Here is a 23,186-nt window from a genome sequence, read left to right on the forward strand (position 1 = left end):
GCTGTGCAGATTGTTCCTTGTTGAGTCTAATTCAGGCATGTAGGTGGCACAGTGGATAGAACACTGGCCCTGTATTCAGAAGGACTTGAGTTCACTTGACACTTGACACTTACTAGCTGTGTGACCCTGGGCAAGTTACTTAACCCCAATTGCCTCACCCCACCCAAAAAAAACCCCATCTAATTCATTCTTTTGGAATATCATATTCCACATTCACAACTCTTTCACAGAGGGTGGCTGTTAAATTTTGTATGACCTTGATTGTGGTTTCTTTGTACTTAATTAAGTACTTGACCAAGGACTTTCTGGCTGCTTAGAGTATTTCTTTTATTCAATTCAATCTAATAAACAATTATTAAATGCCTATTATGTACCAGGCACTGTTGCTAAGTGCTGGGGGTATAAACAAGAGAAAGAAAAATAATCCAGTAGGGGCAGCTAGGTGGTACAGTGGATAGAGCACTGGACCTGGAGTCAGGAGTACCTGAATTCAAATGTGACCTCAGACGCTTGACACTTACTAGCTCTGTGACCCTGGGCAAGTCACTTAACCCCAATTGCCTCAACAACAACAACAACAACAACAACAACAACAACAACAACAACAACAACAACAACAACAAAAGAAAATAATCCAGGACCTAAAAGAGTTTATAATCTAGTGGGAAGAAGATAACACAGAAAAGGAAGATGAAAAGTGTGGAGTGCAGAGCCACTAGTGTATCAGGGGCATGATGGGGTTTGTTTTGCCTTTTTTCAACCATGTTTACTAGATCACATAAATATTTGCAAACAAATAAATCTCTTTTCTCTTTCTGTATCCTTGGCACAATTCATTAAAGTTTTATAGTAAACAAACTAATGTAAACATTCATGGATGAAAAATGAAATTTTTAATATGATACAGAGGTCAATAAATAGCTAATCAGGAGCAAATACTAAAAGCATTGTAGATTTTTTTTAACTTTAAGATTGAGTCACTGATTTCCACTTTGTCAAAATAATTTCACCTACAAAACAAGGCAATTTAGAACTTGATTTTGATTCAAGTATTTTTTAAAACTACAGTTCCATTTTTACATAAAAAGCTACAAACTAACTCTAAAGAACAAATGAAACATTTCAACATACTTTGACACATTATCAAAAGTTCTTCTAGCCTGCAAAGGACTGGATATCTATTTCACTTAGTTACAAGGTCCAGAATTCTATTTCCTTTAAACAATTTTCAATGACTGTTCTGTATAGCATGGAAATCTTGATGATCTTCAAATGAGGATTAGTATAAAGTCTGTTCTTGATAAAAACAACACTAGACAGATGTTGTCTGATGCCTGGGTAATGCTGAATGTGAGAAAACCAGCGAGACACATTCAGATATTTCTCCTTTTCTTGAAATGAAAGGTCAACTATGAAATGATGAAGTCCATAGTACAATAAAATATCTGCTAAAGTAAAATGACGACCAGTAAGGTACACTTTATCTTCAAGATATGAGTTAAGATCCTTCAACATGGTTTGGATATCTTCCTTATTGGAGTGTCCATCAATGTGGGTTACTCTGTATTCTAACCACTGCTGAATGACTGCCTTCTCTTCTTCTGTGGTTCCCAGAAGATGCTCTTTGTTGGCTTGTTTTTACCAGATGAGCTGCAATAGTAGCCAAGCCTGTTAAACATGGCCCATTGTTTCTCTATAGGCCTGGAATCTGGTGCTCTCCTTGAGCGCTATACTTGTTCCTTCTCCTCAAGCCCAGCAACTTCTCCAGCAACATCAGCTCCTCCTCCACTGCCATCTTCATGGATTTGGGCATGATGTTTTGTATAGTGGAAACCAAACAGAGCTGCTGACCCAGAACTCTCAAGTTTTCATTATGAAATTTCTTAGAGTTTTAATTGTTGGGGTTTCCTTCAGGAGAAGATCAGTGACTTCTTTCTATTTTCATTTTGCCCTTTGGTTTTAATAAGTCTAAACAGTTTTTGGTCATGCCTTTCAGGGGGTGAAATGATTCTTTTTAAAAAAAATTTTTTTTAAATTTTTGTGGGGCAATGAGGGTTAAGTGACTTGCCCAAGGTCACACAGCTAGTAAGTGTCAAGCGTCTGAGGCTGGATTTGAACTCAGGTCCTCCTGAATCCAAAGCCAGTGCTTTATCCACTGCGCCACCTAGCTTCCCCATGTTCAATGATTCTTAATTGTTTCTTTGATAATGGTTTCCAGATCAGGGTTTTTTTTTTTTTTTTTAATAATATGAGATACTTTTTCTTCTATTTCTTTTCAGTCTTTTTACTTTGAGTATTTTTTTGCTGTATGAATCCATTAGCATCTTTTATATAAATTACATAATTTTATATAAATCATAGTCAACCTGGGTCTGCTTCCCTTGGGGTGGGGCTGGGTAACACATGCCCAGGGATCCCTGAGCCTATCCTAGGACCAGGCTCCAAAGACGCCAGGTTCATACTCAGCTCCTTACCTAGGAGGGTGAGGTGAGCTGAGTTGAGGGCACCTCATCCCCTCTCACAGTCATCATGGATCCTCTCTGATCTTTATCAACCAAGGACCTTTTCCTCCTTTGTAATTAGAGGGAGGTGAGAGGGAATTTGAATGCAAAGAATCCAGTCACTAACCCTAGCCTGATAAGGCTGTGTCTAGTTGGTCCGTATCATTGCCTAATACTACAGTCAGTCCAAAAAAGGGGAAGGGGGAAGGTTATTGGCTGGAGGAGGGATGTTGGAGTCTAGGCCTGTAGGACTCTTGTCAGGGGTGAGCAGCTGGATGGAAAAATTAATATGGATTATAATTTTTAAAGAATCTGTTACTTGGGTAAGGTTTTGTACCTGTTACACAAAGCTGTTTGTTCTTTTACATCTTTCCTTCAAAACTCATTACTTTAGGGGCAGCTAGGTGGCTCAGTGGATAGAGCACTGGCCTGGAGTCAGGAGGACCTGAGTTCAAAGCCGGCCTCAGACACTTAACACTTACTAGCTGTGTGACCCTGGGCAAGTCACTTAATCCCAAATTGCCTCACAAAAAAGGAAAAAAAAACCCTCATTACTTTTTCAATTCTTTCTTCTAGCCCTCTCATTTTATGTATACAGTCATTTTAAACTCTTCTTTTAAAATACTTTTTTCATCAGTTTTCACTGACCTTGTCTACAAGCTGTGTTTTCCTTTGAGCATCTGCTTGCGGATGTTTTAGAGTAATTGTCTTCTTAGAGGTTTTTGTTTTAGGTGTCCCTGGCACTATGATATCTCTTTTTTATTTGCATAAGCATTTTAATTTTTGAATTTCAACAGTCCAAACAAAAGTCAGCTGGATAACATAAATATAGGGCATATGCACAATAATTTATAGCCACTCACATAGATCCAAGAATAGCAAACCTCACAAGAGTGTCAAAGTGTTTTAACTTTCAGGGAATCGACTATTTAGGTATGACTGATAGGTCATAATTCCAAAATTCACATATACAGGGGTAAAGACTAAAAATAAACCCACTACACAAACTTATAAGTGATATTAGAATTTCCAGTTCCTGGAAGGATTAATATAAAAATGAGCACAGAGGTAAATAACATGAAGGATAGGCAGGAAGGCACAGGTAGGAAGAAAGAAAGAGAACATTTACTCAAGGGCATTTCAGTTTAAAGAGTTTTATGCAAAATTTTTATCCCCAATTTAAATTCTTTGGAAGTAATGTCTCAAGGATGTTAAAAGTCATGTTAGGATAACTTTTTATGATGAGAGTCTTTTGTTATTATTATTGCTGTTTACTCATTCTTATACCACTACTTCCCAATTTTTGAACTTTGTGTTAGAGTTAGGCTTTGCATAAGAGGGAATATCTTGTTCTTCTTTCATAATGATTTCCATTATCTAAATTTTTGCTGCTGCTCTCTTCTGGTATTGAGTGTCATATTCTTCAATGATCTCAGGGGAATCTTAGGCCAGGGCCATGCAAACTTTCAATACAAACAAAGCTATCTGACCTATGGTGAAGTGTGACTCCTTCCCTCCTGGAATGAGCTTTGCAAAGTCCCAGCCTGGCACGTTTTGGGTCTCAGTGTCCCAACTCTAGTCTTGCCCCTGCTTGGAACTCTAGCTCTTGTCATCTAGATGGAAAATTCTGAAGGTTCAGAGTAACAAGAACTGGTCTCTTTTTGGTCTGAAAGCCTTGACCTATTTACTAAGCTATTGGCCTCAGACTGACCTAGCTTTGGGATCAGTTATGCAGGTATTATATATTTCTGTTCTTATTCCTTGCCAAGTATGCAACCTCAGCTCTGTAATGGTTGTATCTTCATGTACAGCAAGTTGGGCATGCCTTCTTGTAGGTCTTCTCATTCCAAACTGGTTCTGTGAACCAGCGACTCTGGGGTTAGAGTCTCTTCTCCCTGTGCAGTGTCATGCTTCTGCTCTCCTAGATCTATGCCAACTTTTTTCCTAATACAAGGTCTCAGGCTTCAGTTCAGTCCCAGGGTTGGGAGGGTCTATGTGAAGTCTTCATGGCTAGACTTCATTCCTAGTGCCCACAGGCCTTGGTTTCCATTGCTGACTTATGTGGGGAAAAAGATTCAGTGTGTTTTTCTTGAATTTTCTGATCATGTCCCAGTAACGTGTTCTTTTTAGGTCTTTGTTGAAATGCTTTTTTTTTGGGGGGGGGAGAACTAGACAGTATGTTTTTTCCTACTCCACTAGCTTTGCCAGTCTTATTTGTTTTCTATCCTGCTACTTTGCTGAAGTTATTGTTTCAATTAATTTTTCATTGACTCTTTTGGTTTCTATAGATAGACGATCATATCATTTGCAAAAAGTAATGGTTTTTGTTCTTCTTTGCCTATATTTGCTCCTTCATTTTTTTTCTTGTCCTATTGTTATAGAAAGCATGGGGAAGAGAACATGCAAACATCTATTGACAAACAAGATATTTACAAGATAAATTAGGGGTAATCTCAAAGGAAGAAATATTCAGATTAAGGAGCACTGGGGAAAACTTTTTGCAGAAGATGGGACTCTAGTTGAGAATTGAAGGAAGCTACAGGAGTTAAAAGAAGGAGATGAGAATAAGGAAAGTGAATGGGTATGGGGCAGCCAGCAAAAATGCTTGGATTCAAAGATAGAGTGTTGTGTATGAGGAACAGCAAGGAGGCAAGTGTCACTAGATAATAGAGTATGTGGAGGGGACGAAGGTGTAAGAACACTGGAAAGGTAAAAAAGGCAAGGTTATGAAGTTCTTTAAAAACAAAATGGAAGATTTTAATCTGATCCTGCAGGTACAGGGTGGGCCAAAAGTCATGAAGGGAACATATGTTTTAATAATTTTTTGGAAATTATTTTTTCTTTATTTTTCACAATTTATGAAATTCGATTTTTCATATGTAATGCAAATTCACTTCCTATATATATTGTACATCATTCTATGGTATTGTAAATTAAAAACAAAAAATAAAGGTGTTATTAAATATCCATGACTTTTGGCCCACCCTGTATTAAAGAGTTACTGGAATTTCTTGGATGGAATGAGGAATGGCATGAACAGACCAGCTCTTTAGGAAGATCAGGCTGATAACCTAGTGGAGGATAGATTGGAATGATGCAGGAAGACCAATCAGCAAGCTATAGCAATAGTCTAGGTGTGAAGTGATGAGAACCTCCATTAGGGTAGTTATATGTCAGAGGAAAGAAGAAGGCTTATATTAGAGATGTTATGAAGGTGGAAATGATATAACTTAACAACTGGTTGGCTGAGGGTAGAGAGAGTAAGGAATCAAGGGTGAAATCAAAATTGTGAGCCTGGGTGACTAGGAGGATAGTGGGGACAGACAGTAATAGAGAAATTCAGAAGGAAATTTTGTTTTTTGTTTTTACTTCATTCTCAAATAGAACCATAACATTGGGAGATGATGTCATGACTTGCAGTAAATTGGATTTAAGTGAGGGAGGGCTATGCAAAGCTACCAGCTTCACTGTCTCCTCCAGAGCCATCTATGTCCGGTGGATATATATATATATATATATATATACACACACACACACACACACACACACACACACACACACATACATAGAGATAAAGACATATATAGAGTCATCCTGATGTGTGTGTGTAAATATACACACACACACACACACACATATACACACATATATACACATACACATACACATATATCTCAGGATAACTGGAGATGGCCCCAAATGTTTAAGGCAATTGGAGTTAAGTGACTTGCTCAGGGTCACACAGCTAATGAGTGTCTGAGATGAGATTTGAACTTAGGTCCTCCCAACTTCAGGGCCAGTGCTCTTATCCACTGTTCCACCTAGGTGCCCAGAAAGAAAATATAGTTTGGAGATAAAGATATTAAGTTCAGTTTTGGACATGTTGAGTTTAAGATGTCTATGGGACGTCCATTTCCAGAAGGAGTTGGAAATGTAACTCTGTAGGTCAGGAGTAAAGTTAGGGTCAGATAAGTAGATCTGAAAGTCATCTGCATATAGATGATAATGAAAACTATGGGAACTGATGAGATAATCCAATGAAATGGTATAGAGGGAGAAGAGAACAGAGTCCAAGACAGAGCTTTGGGGGAACCCTCCTGATTAGGAGGCCTGATATTAATGAAGATCCAGCCAAGTAGACTGAGCAGGAACAGTCAAACAAGTAGGAGAGTTAGAGACAGAAGTGTCACAAAAATATCGGGAGAAGAGAGCATCAAGGGAAAAGGGCAATGGACACTGTCAAAGGCTGCAGAGGACAAGAAGGATACAGATTGAAAAAGGGGGCAGCTAGGTGGTGCAGTGGATAAAGCACTGGCCTTGGATTCAGGAGTACCTGAGTTCAAATCCAGCCTCAGACACTTGATACTTAACTAGCTGTGTGACCCTGGGCAAGTCACTTAACCCTCATTGTCCTGCAAAAATTAAAAAAGAAAAAAAGAAAAAAAAAAGAAAAAAAAAGGACATTATATTTTGCAATTAAGAACTTGTTAGTGTCTTTGGAGAGGTCAGTTTCAGTAGAATGATGAAGTCAGAATCCGGAAGTTGTGAGATCTGAGGAGAGGAATTAGTGGCACCCATTCCTGACAACCTTATTAAATAATTTAACTAAAAAAAAGAGAGGAAAGATATGGAATGATAGCCAGAGGGGGATGGGTAGACCAATAGATGTTTTTTTTGAGGATGGGGGAGACACAAGCATTGTTTGTAGTCATTAGGGAAGCAGCAGCCAGTACATAGGAAGCAACTGAAGCACTTACATTGCAGCACATTATTAAGCACTTATTACACGGAAGAACACTGTGCTAAACACTGGGGATAAAAAGAATGGTCAAAATATAGTCCCTGTCCTCAAGGAGCTTAAATTCTTTTTTCTTTTCTTTTCTTTTTCTTTCTTTCTTTTTTCTTCCTCCCTCCCTCCCTCCCTTCCTTCCTTCCTTCCTTCCTTCCTTCCTTCCTTCCTTCCTTCCTTCCTTCCTTCCTTCCTTCCTTCCTTCCTTCCTTCCTTCCTTTCTTTCTGCAGGGCAATGTGGAGTTAAGTGACTTGCCCAGGGTCACACAGCTAGTAAGTGTCAAGTGTCTGAGGCCAGATTTGAACTCAGGTCTGCCTGAATCCAGGGCCGGTGTTATATCCAGTACACCAACTAGCTGCCCCCAAGGAGCTTGAATTCTAATGGTGGTAAAACATGTAAATAGTTAAGTAGATAGAAGGTATGTAGCAGATGGAGGCATTATGTATGAAAAGGGAAGCTGGGAATGACCTCTTACGGAAGGTAGGATTTAATCAAACTAAGACACTGGCCTAGAGTCTTGGCTCACAGCTACTGCTAAGACAGGAAGATGAGAGGTGGCGTGTCCAGTTTGAGGAAGTTCAATGTTGAACTTTGAATGGAAAGTAAAGTGTGAGAAGACTGGAAAGGCAGAAAAGAAGCCGTTCAGGGAGAGCTTAAGATAACAAACAAAGGGATTTGTAGTTGATTCTGGAAGTTATGGGTATGTGGCATGGTTAGATCTATGCTTTAGGAAAATCATTTTGGTAGCAAAGAGGAGAATGGTTTGGAGGAGAGAGACTTGAGGAAGGTAGATCAGTTACATGTTTGTCCAATTAAGAGGTGAGAAAGGCCTGGATGATGAAAATGGCTGAGTGAGCAGAGAGAAAGGAACGTACTTGAGAAATGTTTTGAAGGTAGAAATAACAATTGCCAACAGACTAGATATCTGAGGTGAGCCTATGGGCCTGGAAGCATGGTGATAGTCTCCATCCATAATCATAGGCAACGTCATAAGAGTGGAGGTTTAGGGGAAGATTTAATGACTTCTCTTTTGGACATGTTGAGTTTGTGATGTTCCAAAGGCATTTGGTGGCATGGGACTGGGGAGAGGTTCAGGCTACAAATCACCTACAGAGAGATGACAATTGATCCTAAGGGAGCTGATGAGATCACTAAGTGAATGCATTCCCATAGGCTTCATTGTGTCTTTTAATGTCTCTTTCCTTCAATTGTTATTGAAGTTGACTTGTCTTGTGAAGGAAAACAGTATTTAATGAGGCTCTGCTCCCATATGTCATCCTTCATTCAGATGTCCATAAGGCAGGGTAGTATAATTTTTATATGCAAATTTACTTCTAACTTGTTAAGGTCCAATATATTTTGTTGTTGTTGATATTTACATGCACATATGTAGGTATGGAGTAGCCACTTAGCTTTCTCTCTCTGTGTCTCTGTCTGTCTCTGTCTCTGTCTCTCTGTGTCTCTCTTGGTCTCTCTCTCTCCCCACATATCTATATTTATACAAATACCTATATATGGTAGTTGGTGGCTTTTACACACATACATACATGCATGCATACATACACACAAATTATCTATCTATCATCTATCTAGGTATATCTCTAAATACACATATATAGACACATATATCTAGACCTATATATAGCAGCTAGGTAGCTTTTACATTCATACATATACATACACACATATCTATTATCTTTCTATCTACTACGTGGCACAATGAATGGAGTGCCAGTCCTGGAGTTAGGAAGATTCATCTCTCTGAGTTCAAATCTGGCCTCAGACACTTACTAGCTGGGCAAGTGACCCTGGGCCAGTCACTTAACCTTGTTTGTCTCAGTATTTTTATTTGTAAAAAAAATGAGTTTGAGAAGGAAATGACAAATTACTCCAGTATCTCTGCCAAGAAAGTACCAAATGGGGTCATGAAGAGTTGGATAGGACCAAAAACAACTGTGTGTATATGTGTGTGGATACATACATATACATACAAACACACATATATACATATACACACATACACAAAGCTATATATGTGTGTATGTGAATGTATATACATATGTGTATATATGTATACACACATATATCACTCTTCCTTTGACTTAAAAAATTGAATGGAATTTTCACTTATTCTTTACTCTAAGACTAGCCTAAAATCTCATGAAAGTACATTAAATTCATAGCTTATTTTTAATTCCTAAATTAAAGGAATTTCACCTGGACCCACAGAATAAAAAAAATATTTTTATTGATTAATATCATTAAATAAGGTATTAGGCTAACTTAATAAGTCTCCCTATGAATTAACTTTATTTCCATGTTATTATAATTTCGATGTTAAGTGGAATGCTGCCATTATCATATCACTGGTCTCAGGAATCTATGATTTGCAGTTCTCCGTGTTGCCACCTGGATTTTCCAGTAGACTTCTTCTCTTTGAAGTGGTAGAGTGATGGAGTAAGCAATCATTAGTCTTGAAATGACCCTTTCCACAATATCCTCTTTTTATCTCCTTAATCAGGAGAGTTGTGTTCTAAGGACTGGCAGGTTCACTGGCTAAGCTACATTTATTACAGAGGCACACACTGAAGAACTGTGTATTTACCAACATCAATTTACCCTTACAACTTGACTACCACATTCTACAAAAAAGAGAAATAAGATCAACTCCCCCTCCCCCTTCCTCTAGACCTCATTAATATCTACTCTCTTTTCTCATCCAGAACTAATGTTTTTATCACCAACATGTCATGAGCTGCTTTGTTTTAGGATCACAAGAATGTAGCTTCTTGATTTTTTTTTTGGTGGGGGGGAGGGGTGGGGAAGGAGAATGAGAGGATATTCAGTTTTGACTGAAACTAGTGGGGAGTTAATTGATTTTTTTTACCCTCTTGAACTTAATAGAAACACCCTTTGGTATAATGTATTGTTAGTGTGCAAGGACCAAAGAAAGAACAATTTTGAGGAGATGGTTCCAGGTGAAATGTGTCACAGGAAGAGGGCAATATTTTGCTATGGCCTTAGGTTTTTAATTGCTTTCATATGGAATATTAGTGACCCAATATAAATAATAAACATTTCATATAGTGTGTTTACTTTTTAAGATTCAGGAAAAAAGTCAATTTCTCTACACCTTTTTTTCTACAGTAATTCAGATAGGTGGCAGTAGAGACCACTGATTATTATTATTATTATTATTATTATTATTTTTGTAGCATTTTAATTCATACTTAAAATGGAAATCAATCTTGGATCTCCTTGATTTAGGATGTTTCCTCCAGCAATGTGGATCTCAACATGCATGCTTGTCCAATCTATGAAACTCTGGATTATTTCTTCTTTTCATAAGTTTCAGAAAACTATCCAATGTAATTGAGGCCTTCCTTGCTTTCTGTTGACATTGCAAGGATGGTGGTGGAGTATTCTTACTACCCACCTGTTATCCTTCAAACATGACCAGCTCATCTTTTCCTATCACATCTTTTTTTTAGTCTTTTTCTTCTTTGAAGTTCCTCATCGGTTATGTATTGCAGTATGCTTAGATCTACCATGCCTCTATTCATAGTTCTCTGTAAAATATGAATTTTCTTTTTTTACAAAAATAGCATTTTGTTTTTCTCCAATTATATGTCAAGATAATTTTAGCATTCATTTTTACAAGATTTTGAGTTCCAAATTTTTTTCCCTCTCTCCTTCTCCTCCCCTCTTCCTAAAATGGAAGGCAATTTGATATAGGTTATGTGTGTGCGATTATGTAAAACATATTTCCATATTAGTTACGGTTTTGAAAGAAACAGATAAAAAACTGTGAAAAAGATAAAGTAAGTAAAAAGGTATGCTTTTATCTTCATTCAGAATTCATCAGTTCTCTATTTGAATGTGGATAGCATTTTCCATCATGAGTCCCTTGTACTTCTCTTGGATCATTGTTTTGCTGAGAAGAGCTAAGTCATTCATAATTGATCATATGCTATGAATTTTTACTTCTTCAGATTACGGTGTATTTCATGTGTCATGTATAGCTTATAGCAAATTATGTAACTATTAGAAAATTAACATCATTAGATTAAATACTGGAGGAAGGGAGAGGTGGGACTCAAACCCTCTGGTATAATATTAAATTGTTAATATAGAGCATTGCTAATTATGGCCTGCAGATTTATAATGTCCTCCTACCACTCCTCAAATTGTGGGTATATTTTCAATTAGTTAATAGTCAGTGAATGTGTCTTGGTTTAAATCTCAATTGAAGTTGAAAAAAACTTGACAAAAACAAAGAGAAATTATTTTTAGAATACTTTAGGTTATCCCTTCACTCCAGTATCTCTGAAGCACAGAGAGCTGCATACCAAACAAACCACTCCTCTAAAAATAATCACAAAAATGAAACGGTAATGAAATTCATTGTATTGTCTTTTCAGTAGATTTTTATTTGAATTTCATGGGTATTGGTGTCAAAATATTGGTGAATGATAGTCTAGAGATTCAATGAATTCTGAATTATATAAGGCAAAGTGGTATTTTCTTGCTAAGAACCTCTGAGTGGTTGTGGTGTTTTTCTTGCTATGACAATATACACTCAGAGAAACTTGGTAGGAGGTGAATGACAGATTTAGAGACTCATGGGGAGGGGGTTGTAACAGAATAAAGAGAAAAGTCCTATTTCTGGATAGAATTTATATACTTATTATTATTCTAAAAAATATCCTACTCAACGTGGACACCCTAGGTTTTTTAGACCTATACCAGAAGAAAGCTACTAATGGGTTCTAATAAAGTTCTGTTAATAGCTTCTTTCCAAACCAGCCTAGTTTAGTATGGCTCATTACCATTTGGCTGGTTCCTTAGTGATAAATTCTTTGGTCCAAAAACAAAGACTATGGAATGGCCTTGAGTTCTAAGGTTTTCCCTTTTGCTTTTGCATTGATAGAGAATTAGAAAAAGAGGTAGAAGGCTTTAAGAATCAGACAGTTCTTAGACCATCTCTAAATGTTAAATGTGAGCTCTTTGTCCAATATCTATTGGAGGAAATGAATATGAGCATACTTATGGATGAAATGAATCATACCAATCTTAACAATCTCAACCAAAATACAATAGCATGTTGCAGCTAAATAGAAGAATGACACACAGATTCTTGGAGAAACAAATAAAAGAGTTGGCAAAGGTTGTTTTATGCTGTGTTCAAAGTCACCAAAAATAACCATTCATGGGACATTTAGTCATCTTTCTTTTTTTTGAGTGCTCACTATTGTGCAATTGCAGCTTCTGAATCAATGTCTGTTTCAGAGGATATAGAAACAGAGCAATTTTACAAAAACCTCCATAAGACCTGGTAAGTGAAAATAGCATATATTTTACACCTGATTTCAATGCAAAAATGAGCATATTTAAAAATAATGAAAATTGTTGGAAAATATGGTTGAGAATAAGGCTTGAAGCCTTTCACAACCTGGTCTCAACCTACCTTTTCCATCTTACCATATGTACCTTATGCTTTCATGCACTCTATACTCTAAATTAAGTGACTTCTTTTGGTTCTTTACACATGACATTCCATGTCCCATTTCCATGCCTTTGCATGGGCTATCTCCCATGCATGGAATGCATGCTTTCTTTACCTCTGCCTCTTAGAATCCCTAATTTCTTTTTTCTTTCTTTCCTTCCTTTTTTTTGGGGGGGGGCAGGGCAATGAGGGTTAAATGACTTGCCCAGGGTCACACAGCTAGTAAGTGTCAAGCGTCTGAGGTCTTATTTGAACTCAGGTCCTCCTTAATCCAGGGCTGGTGCTTTATCCACTGCAGCACCACCTAGCTGCCCCCTCTAATTTCTTTTAAAGCTCATTCTAAGCACTACATCTTACACGAGGCCTTTCTGAATCCCTCCACCAGCTATTTCTCTCTTGATTTGCCTTGTATTTATTGTGTATTCAATTTCTATCTATCTATCTATCTATCTATCTATCTATCTATCTATCTATCTATCTATCTATCTATCTATCTCTCTTTCTCTCTCTCTCTCTCTATCTATCTATCTCAATATCTATTTGTATATACATTGTATACATGCAAATATATATGTGCATGTTCCTATAAATATGAGTTCCTTGAGCACAGGTACTGTATCATTTTCATCTTTTTCTCCAAATTCAAGAGTACCTTAAACATAAATAGATGCTTAGTAAATTCTTATGGAAGAGCATCTGAATGGTGCAGTGGTTGGAATACTGGACATGGAGTCAGGAAGACATGAATTTAAATCTGGTTTCAGACACTTACTAGCTGTGCGATCCTGTGCAAGTCACTTCATCCTGTTTGCCTCAGTTTTCTCATATGTAAAATGAGCTGGAGAAGGAAATGGCAAACTACTCTAATACCTTTGCCAAGAAAATGCCAAATGGGGTCATGAAGAGTTGGACACAACTCAACAACAACAACAATAACAAGAAGAAGAAGAAGAAGAAAGTCTTATAGATTGCATGTAAATTATGCAAAACCCTTATTCCTAAAAAGTGCAGATAATATTTTTCAGAAAATAGCTGTGAAGTATTGGTACAAAATGACAGCACAAAAATTAAATAGATTATATCTTTGTAAAAAGGAAATGACTCAGTACTGCTGCCAGGAATCCATTTACCAGTTATATCAAAGATCAAAAGCAATTCAAGTCTATGAGAAAGAATAAAAAGTGAGAAAAAAAGACAGCCCACAATGAAAACAATTCTAACTTTAACCTATTTGCTAATTACCTAATTATTGACTCAAAAAAGTAGAAAATGGGGGCAGCTAGGTGGCGCAGTGGATAGAGCACCACACCTGGATTCAGGAGGACCTGAGTTCAAATCCGGCCTCAGACCTTTGACACTTACTAGCTGTGTGACCCTGGGCAAGTCACTTAACCCCAATTGCCTCACCAACCCCCCCCCCAAAGTAGAAAATGGAAATAGGAAAGGATGTCCACTGTTTATAACCCTTTCATATAGAATTTTAAAAAATATAAATCAATTATTAAAAAGGACACCAAAAGAGCCCCCAAAACACCTTATTCATCAAACACTGGACATATTTGCTGAGCAAAGAAATATAACAGTAGCCTTTTTATTTGCAAAATCTTGTGGAGAAGGATGGTAGGAAAATAAGAGTAGGCTCTACTCAAAACATGGAGAAGTTGTGATAAGACAATTACTTTTAAAGACTTTAACAACAGACTCAACTCATCAAAATGGTCCTAGAACATCTAAAGATGAAAGTGAAAGGACTACAGCAGACAAAAGATGGAAAATATCAGCAAAGATTTTTTATTTTATTTTTTAACTAATAACCTCTCTTCACCATCAAAGAACAGTGGAGCTATCCTAATTTAGGCTCTAATAGCATAGTTCCAGAAATATGGAAATAACCATATTAAAAAAAACACCCCCCAAAGATCCTAAACGTGGGTGGAACTGCTTAAGTGTATATCCAGGAGGTCTATGATAGAGGTAACACCATTTCTAGAGCATCGAGGCATTGAGTCTTACTAAGTCTCAATGTGGGGAATATACCAAAAACTTGGAAAATTCTTGAGTCTTATTATTAAAAAAAACCAAGACTCAAAATAATAATGACTTACTCATACATTTATTTGCCATATGCAATTTACACATATTTTGAGAGCATCTTTGTGGGTTGTTTTTTTTTTTTTTTTTTGGTGAGGCAATTGGGGTTAAGTGACTTGCCCAGGGTCACAAAGCAAGTAAATGTTAAGTGTGTGAAGCCAGATTTGAACTCAGGTTCTCCTGAATCCAGGGCTGGTGCTCTATCCACCCTGCCACCTAGCTGTCCCTTGAGTGCATCTTTGAATTGAATAATTTAAGGGAACAGTCAGTCTTTTGCAAATGATATTCCACAGCAGATCAAAGATTTTCCATCACACACCATGCCTCACATCCAATTTAACAACGTACTCCAGTTATCTTCTTGCCATTAACCCTGCCTCTGCTTCCTCAGGAAGCATGGTCAACTTTGTGGTCTCTGCCCTGGCACCTTGATGTCTTGATAGGTAAGTTAGTCAGCAATAGTTCCAGACCCCAAATAATGTTTCTTATCTCATTGACTATCCCCTTGGTCATCTCATTGTACTTTACCTACTTTCTTCCCTGCTTTCTATACCTTTACAATGGGAATAGTAATTAAACCAATATTACCATTATTTCTGAAAAAAAATGTAAATTACCTTTCACTCTCCCTAAGACATTACAAAATAAAACACACTTCCTTGACTACCACTTTCTTACATTTTTTGGATTCTCCTAATAAAATAAAAGTTTCTTGAGGAAAGGGGCACACATATCTCTAGGACCTATCAAATTGTTTGGCAAATGGTAAACTCTTAATAAATGTTATGCATTCACTCACTCACTCATTCACTCATTTATTCATTCATCCATTGCCTGAGACACACTAGTACATAAGTGCTGTTTGTTGACTTTTAAAATCATCTGATTTCCAACCATTCCGGAAAGCAATTTGAAACTATGCCCCAAAGACTATAGATCTGTGCATACCCTTTGATCCAGCAAAATCATTGCTAGGTTTATATCCTAAAGATACCCCCAAAAAGAAAAAAGAAAAGCCTATTTGTACCAAAATATTTATAGCAGTTCTTTTTGTGGTGGTGGCTAAGAATAAGAAATCAAAAGAATGTCCATCAATTAGGGAATGGTTAAACAAGCTGTGGTATATGATGGTGATGGAATATTATTGTGCTATAAGAAATGACAAACAGGATGATTTCAGAAAGGCCTGGGAAGACTTGTATGAACTGATATATAGTGAAGTGAGCAGAACCAGGAGAATGTTGTGTACAGAGACAGCAATATTGTTTGGTGAAGAATTGTGAATGACAACTATTCTGAGCAATACAATGATCCAAGACAATCCCAAAGGACTATTAATGAAACATACTATTCACCTCCAAAGAAAGAACTGATTTTAATGGAACACAGACTGAAGCATGTTATTTTTAACTTTCTTTCATTTTTTTTCTTTTAAGTTTTTTTGTACAAAATGACTAATATGGTAATGTTTTTACATAATTGTACATGTATAACCCATATCTAATTGCTTACCACCTCAGGGAGAGTAGAGGGGAGGGAGGGAAGGAGGACTAAAAGTTGAAACTCAAAACTATAAATTAAAAGGATTACTACTTTAAATTATATAAAAAATAAAATAAAATCATCTGATTTAGTAGACGAAATGACACTTTAAAGGTTATCTTCCAACAAAGTATGTCATGTACGCATATCAAAATTATACAAAATTTAATGAAAGACAAAATAATAGAGATAACCTCATTTGATGACTTAATATCATTATTTAATTAATAGATAATGCCATAAGCAAATAAATGTCAGTAATTAATTAATTATATATTGTTACCATTCAAAATTAAAAACAAAGAGGTGAATGCTTACTGAAGATGTATGTTTTGCTGCTATCATGAAGCAAGTTTCAGTGCAGCATCCAAGTCAAAGAGGGATTCCCTATAGATGCTTCTGCTTGAGTATCATTTTGTGTTCATTAAATCCCAGGATATTGCAGAAACTCCTAAATCTATATCACTATGTTCACAATCACTCAAAAGAGTTTGGTCTAACTATTCTCATAGGAAAAACTAAATGGATGAAGAGTGACTATTGTATACATGTGCAAGTAAATGGACAATATATTGACCTTGTCTATCAGTATTGAACACACACTTCAAATGGGCAATGAATTGGCCAGAATAGAATATGGCGGAAAGAGTCTGAATTATCTTTGAGAAATTGCAAAGTCCCTTTAAACATCCCAAATTTCTCCTAGAAACATAGTCCATCTTTAATAATAAATCTTTTAATGATGTCTTATGTCTATATTTGTGAAAAAGAAGGAGGTTGGTTATGTGGTAAGAACAAAAGATAAATAATGGATCACTATTCACTTCTAAAATCTGCCTCTTTAGTCCATTATTATCTTCATGAGGGTTGGGATGCTTGAGGAAGGAAGTCCCCAGCCTGTTGGGTCATTCTCTTGTTATGGGAAGACATGAGCAAGAATCTCTCAGGATAAACAAGCAACTCAATTAAACAAGCATGTATTTATTATAACAATCTAGGAAAGAAGTGATAAGGGTCTGATCAAGGGTCATTATGATATGAATAGTGAGTGATGGGAGATATGTCATAGAGGTGAAGAATTCATGTATAAAAAGTGTTGAGAGATGAGAAGAGGTCCTGTCACAGAATCCTGGGGGTATACTCTTATATCGAGGAGGGAGAGTATGGATAAAAATCCAGTAAAGATGACTGAAGAGTGGTCAGACAGATAGAGGGAGAACCAGAGAGAGTAGTGTGACCTAAACTAGGGAGGAGAGAATATTCAAGAGGAGGGGCTACTTAATGCCAAATGCTACAGAGAGATCAAGAAGTATATTAACTGGGGGCAGCTAGGTGGTGCAGTGGATAGAGCACCGGCCCTGGAGTAAGGAGTACCTGAGTTCAAATCCGGCCTCAGATGTTTAACACTTACTAGCTGTGTGACCCTGGGCAAGTCACTTAACCCCAATTGCCTCACTACAAAAAAAAAAGTATATTAACTGAAACAAGTCAATTTAGCAATGAAGAAATAAGTACTGACTTGAAAAGAGTAGTTACAGCAAGAAAAAAAATTCAAGTATTTTATTTGTTTGTTTTGTTTTTGCAGGGCAATGGGGGTTAAGTGACTTGCCCAGGGTTACACAGCTAGTAAGTGTCAAGTGTCTGAGGACAGATTTGAACTCAGGTACTCCTGAATCCAGGGCCGTTGCTTCATCTACTGAGCCACCTAGCCGCCTCCCAAGTATTTTAATAATAAACTCCTTTCCCTGTTAAGGGCAGTTGATCCACTTTGTAAGGGCAATAACTTCCAGTCTTGGGTGTAAGTTCTCACTCCCCACTCTCCAAGTTCATTTTTTTGGTGGTGTTGTCATGGATCCCTTTGGCAGACTGGTGAAACCTGTGAACCAGTTCCAACAATAATACTTTAAAATCTGTAAAATAAAATACATTGGAATAAAACAGGAACTGATTATATTGATACATTTTCAAAAAATAAAGGAAATTGTGATATAGTAATATGTCTTAGATAATAAACTAAATGGCAGAATAAAACATTAAAATATGAATGAATTAATTTTTTTTTAACTTTTTTTTTTTAAGTGAGGCAATTGGGGTTAAGTGACTTGCCCAGGGTCACACAGCCAGTAAGTGTTAAGTGTCTGAGGCCGGATTTGAACTCAGGTACTCCTGACTCCAGGGCCGGTGTTCTATCCACTGCACCACCTAACTGACCCCTGAATTAATTTTTTTAAACATGAGTTTAAAGGCTGTTATTGCTTAGCTGGAACAAGAATATTAAAATGTGAGGCAACACATGTCAAATTGAAAATCCAATCAATTTTTGATTTTTTTTTATTGTTTACAAATGTTGAAAATAAATGAAGACACCCATAGCTTGCTTTACAAGGTAAGAAAAGTTTTCTTTCAAAGAAAGAAGAATTTTCTAAGACTTTTAAACTCCAATTATTTATTTATTCTAAGGCTGATCATCTTTGGCTAGGTCAACGTCTTAAATACATTTTATAACAGAATGAAAAGATTCGTGAATATATGGTTCATTTTAAAGCCATCATGATAGAAATGATTTTTTGAGAGTTCTTAAGTGTTTCCATGTATCTGCAGATGGTTCTTTTCTGGGAAGTTAACAGAGAATCTTATATCTCAAATCTATCTTGATTGAGCAATTCCTCTTGCATTTGGAAGTCTGAAAACATTTATCAGAAAAAAGGGGTAATTTTCAAATATCTAATATAACATTTACAACCATCTACTCTAATTTTTGCTTCATTGGTTTTGTTTGCGTAAAAGCCTTTAAATTTTATATAATCAAAATTACCCAGTTTAATTTCTGGGATACTCTTGTTTGGTGTCATGATAGCCCTTGTTTGGTGTCACGAGCTCTTTCTCGATCCATAGACCTGAAAGCTGATTTTTTTTGCTTCTGGCATGTTTATCAAACACTAGACTATTGTGTAATCTGTTCCACTGATTGGCATCTTGATTTCTTCATCAGAATCAAAATCCTTTCCGGGTTTCTTTTTTTTTTTTTGGTAGTATAATCTGAGATTTGGTACTGCTAACTTTTCATTCCTCTGCTTTTTATAATAAATATGTTTATTTAAAGTTTTGAGTTCTAAATTTTATCCCTCCTTTGCTCCCTCCTCTCTCCCCTTTCCCTAAGGTGGTAAGCAATCTGATATAGGTTATACATGTACAATTATGTAAAACGTTAACATATTAGTAATTTTGTACAAGAAAACAATAAAAGAAGAAATGAAAGAAATAAAGTGAAAAATAGCATGCTTCGGGGCAGCTAGATGGTGCAGTGGTTAAAGCACCGGCCCTGTATTCAGGAGTCCCTGAGTTCGGATCCGGCCTCAGACACTTGACACTTACTATCTGTGTGACCCTGGGCAAGTCACTTAACCCCCATTGCCTGCAAAAAAAAAAATAGCATGCTTCAGTCTTTGTTCCATCAATATCAGTTCTTTCTTTGGAGGTAGATAGTACATTTCATCATTAGTCTTTTGGGATTGTTTTGGATCATTGTATTGCTGAGCAGTTAAGTCATTAACAGTTCTCCATCAAACAATATTGCTGTCACTGTGCACAATATTCTCCTGGTTCTACTCCACTATACATCAATTCATACAAGTCTCTCCAGGCCTTTCTGAAATCATCCTGCTTGTCATTTCTTTTAGTACAACAATATTCTATCACCATCATATACCACAGCTTGTTTAGCCATTCCCTAATTGAGGGACATTCCTTTGATATTCTTAGCCACCACAAAAGGAGCTGCTAGAAATAATTTTGTACAAATAGGTCTTTTTCTCTTTTTGGGGATGTCTTTGGGACATAAACCTCGCAGTGGTATTGCTGGATCAAAGGGTATGCACAATTTTATAGCCCTTTGGGGACAGTTTCAAATTGCCCTCCAGAATGATTGGATCAGTTCACCACTCCACCAGTTGTGCTCTGCTCTTTTTTTTTCATCATTTCCCTAGATACTCAACACTTCATTTTTGAGAGGAATTTTGTTACTTTTTTCTAGCTGTAAAAAATAATGTTACTGTGTGTGTGTGTGGTTATGTGTGTGTATGTGTGTATTGGTAAATAGATTCCCAAGTATTATATATACTCTAAATTCATCTTGAGTGTAATTTCTCATTCTATATCTCCCTGTTTTTTGTAACATACAGAAATTCTAATGTGGATTTATCTTTTACTTTTCTATTTTGCTGGTTACTATTTTTTTAGTTAATTTTTAGATGAGCCACTAGGGTTTTCTAAAAAAGCTATCATATCTTCTTCAAAAAGTCATAATTTTGTTTCTTCTTTGTTTATGTATATTCCTTCAGTTTCTTTTTCTTGCCTTATTGATATAGCTAACATTTCAAGCACTATATGAAGTAACATTAGTTATCATGGAAATTTGTGCTTTGCTCCTGATCTTACTGGAAAGACTTCTGTTTTAGTTCCATTAGATTGTTGACTCTTAGTTTTAGATAGATACTATCTATATTATCAAATTAAGGGAAAGTTACTTTTTTAAAAGAACAGAAATAAATGTTTATATTATCTAAAGCTCTTTCTGCATCTATTGACATAATCATATTACTTTTATTATTATTATTATTACTATAGTCTATTATATTAATAGTTTTCCTAATATCAAATGCTACCCTCCATTAAATGTCCTACCTGGCTTCCAGGCCTGGAGCTGCTTTTTGACTCTTCTCCAGGGCCTTTCCCCTCCTGGAGAGTTCTTCCTGGTACCCGCATTTGGGAAAGATCTGAGACCAATAATACCTGATTCTCCAGAATGTATCAAAATGTTCCAGCTATCTCTTGACTAATCCTATGGGTTCATCTATCCATGTGAATTCTTCCCATCTGGGGTAAGGGATGCAAACCAGTCATCCTTGATTCCTTTACTATGTCACCATTCCTCAGCTGTTGTATGATGCCACTTTTCTCCTTTTTCTATGGTTGGGCTATTTCATTCCTCTAATATTCTGTTAATCTGGGTATTGTAGAATTTTGTAAATATTTCACTTAGGTTGTCATTTTATTGGAATATAATTGGGCAAAATAGTTTCTAATAATTACATTTCTTTTTGTTTGTTATAAACTTACTTTTTTTTACTTCTGATACTCACAATTTGGTTTTTGAAAATGAAAATAGTTAATATTTTGTATATTTAAATCTTTTAAAACACTCCTTAGTTTCATTTATTGATTCCATTTTTTTGCTTTCAATTTCACTAATACCGTCTTTGATTCTCAAGATTTCTACTTGGTGTCTAATTCTTTACAATTTTGGTTTTATTTCTTGGTTAGGCAGGCAGCTAGGCAACACAGTATTAGAGAAGAGAGCCTGGAGTAAAAGACCTGAGATCAAGTCCAGCCTCAGACATTTATTAGCTATGTGACCTTGGGCACATCACTTAACCTTTGTTTGCCTCAATTTCTTCAATTCTAAATTGGGGATAATAATAGCACATATCTACCAAGGTTGTTTTAAGAATAAAATTAAATAATATTTGTAAAGTACTTAGCACAGTGCCTGGCACATAGCAGGCATTACATAAATGTTGTTGTTGCATAGCCAATTTATTGATCTATTCTTTTCTTTGTTGAAAGTCTTTAGACATATACTTTTCCCTATGACTACTTTAGCTTTATCTCCCCAATTTTAGTATATTGTCTCAATGCTTTTATTATCTTTAATGAAATCATTTGTAGTTTCTATGTTTTGTTCTTCAACCTACCAATTCTTTATGATTAATTTATTTAGTCTGTAATTAATTTTAATCACTTCTTCAGGAGCCCCTTATTGTATATAATTTCTATTACATTGTGGACCATAACATATGTGTTTAATATTTCTGCTTTTTCTGTATTTTACTTAATTCTAGTTTATTTGCTTATATATCTAGGTCTGAAAGAGATGTTTGGGGGTCTCTCATTATTATAGCTTTATGATCTATTTTTCCCTGTTAGTCATTTAATTTTTACTTTAAATATTTAGATGCTTTACCATTTAGTGTATATAACATTAGCATTGATATTAATTCCTTATCTTTTGTGCCATTTAGCAAAATGTACTTTCCTTGTTACGTCTTTAAATCATGTCTATTTTTGCTGTTATCTTGTTTTAGATTATTATTGGTAGCTCTATTTTAATTCACCTGAACCATAATAAAATTTGCTTTGGCTCTTATTTTAACTGTGTAAATTCTGGTTTCAAGTATGTTTCTAGTAAATATATTGTTGGATTCTGCTTCCTAATTTATTTTGCTTTCCTGTTCCATATTGTAGGTGAACTTATACCATTGACATTCATAGATGTGATTATTCACTGTATATTTTACTTTATCCCATTTTTTTGTAATTTGTCCTTCCCTTTGCTTCTTGCCTCCTCTTTATCCAGAAAAGAATGATGAGCAAAAAGGAGTGTGATTCATATTTGTCCTCTATGGATGATGCAGTCTACTTCTGGCTCCCTTTCCCTCTTCTCTATCTCTTACCCAGATCCTAATCACAAGTTCTTACCATTTATTTCCTTTTAAACCCCTCTTCAGGATCCATTCTCTGATCCTGGTTATAGTTTGTTTTGTCTATGACAAATCTCAAACAGAATCTGCCCTTCTCTCTTACTCATCTCTCTTCTCTCTTTCCATTCCTTTCATGTTTCCCTGTTGAGTATTTCTGTACTCAACTCTATTTATTCTATCCTCCTTCAACCAGTTTAAATCAAAATGAGATTCAAGC

The 23,186-nt window shown here is 36.1% G+C and overlaps 1 pseudogene; it reads right to left on the reverse strand.

Annotated features, from left to right (window-relative positions):
* Positions 1-1,191: 1,191 nt before the first annotated feature.
* LOC122732272 lies at positions 1,192-1,795 on the reverse strand (annotated as a pseudogene).
* Between the last annotated feature and the right edge of the window lie 21,391 nt (positions 1,796-23,186).

The sequence above is a fragment of the Dromiciops gliroides genome, chromosome 6 (genome assembly GCF_019393635.1).
Source record: "Dromiciops gliroides isolate mDroGli1 chromosome 6, mDroGli1.pri, whole genome shotgun sequence".
In the NCBI taxonomy this organism is placed as follows: Eukaryota; Metazoa; Chordata; class Mammalia; order Microbiotheria; family Microbiotheriidae; genus Dromiciops; species Dromiciops gliroides.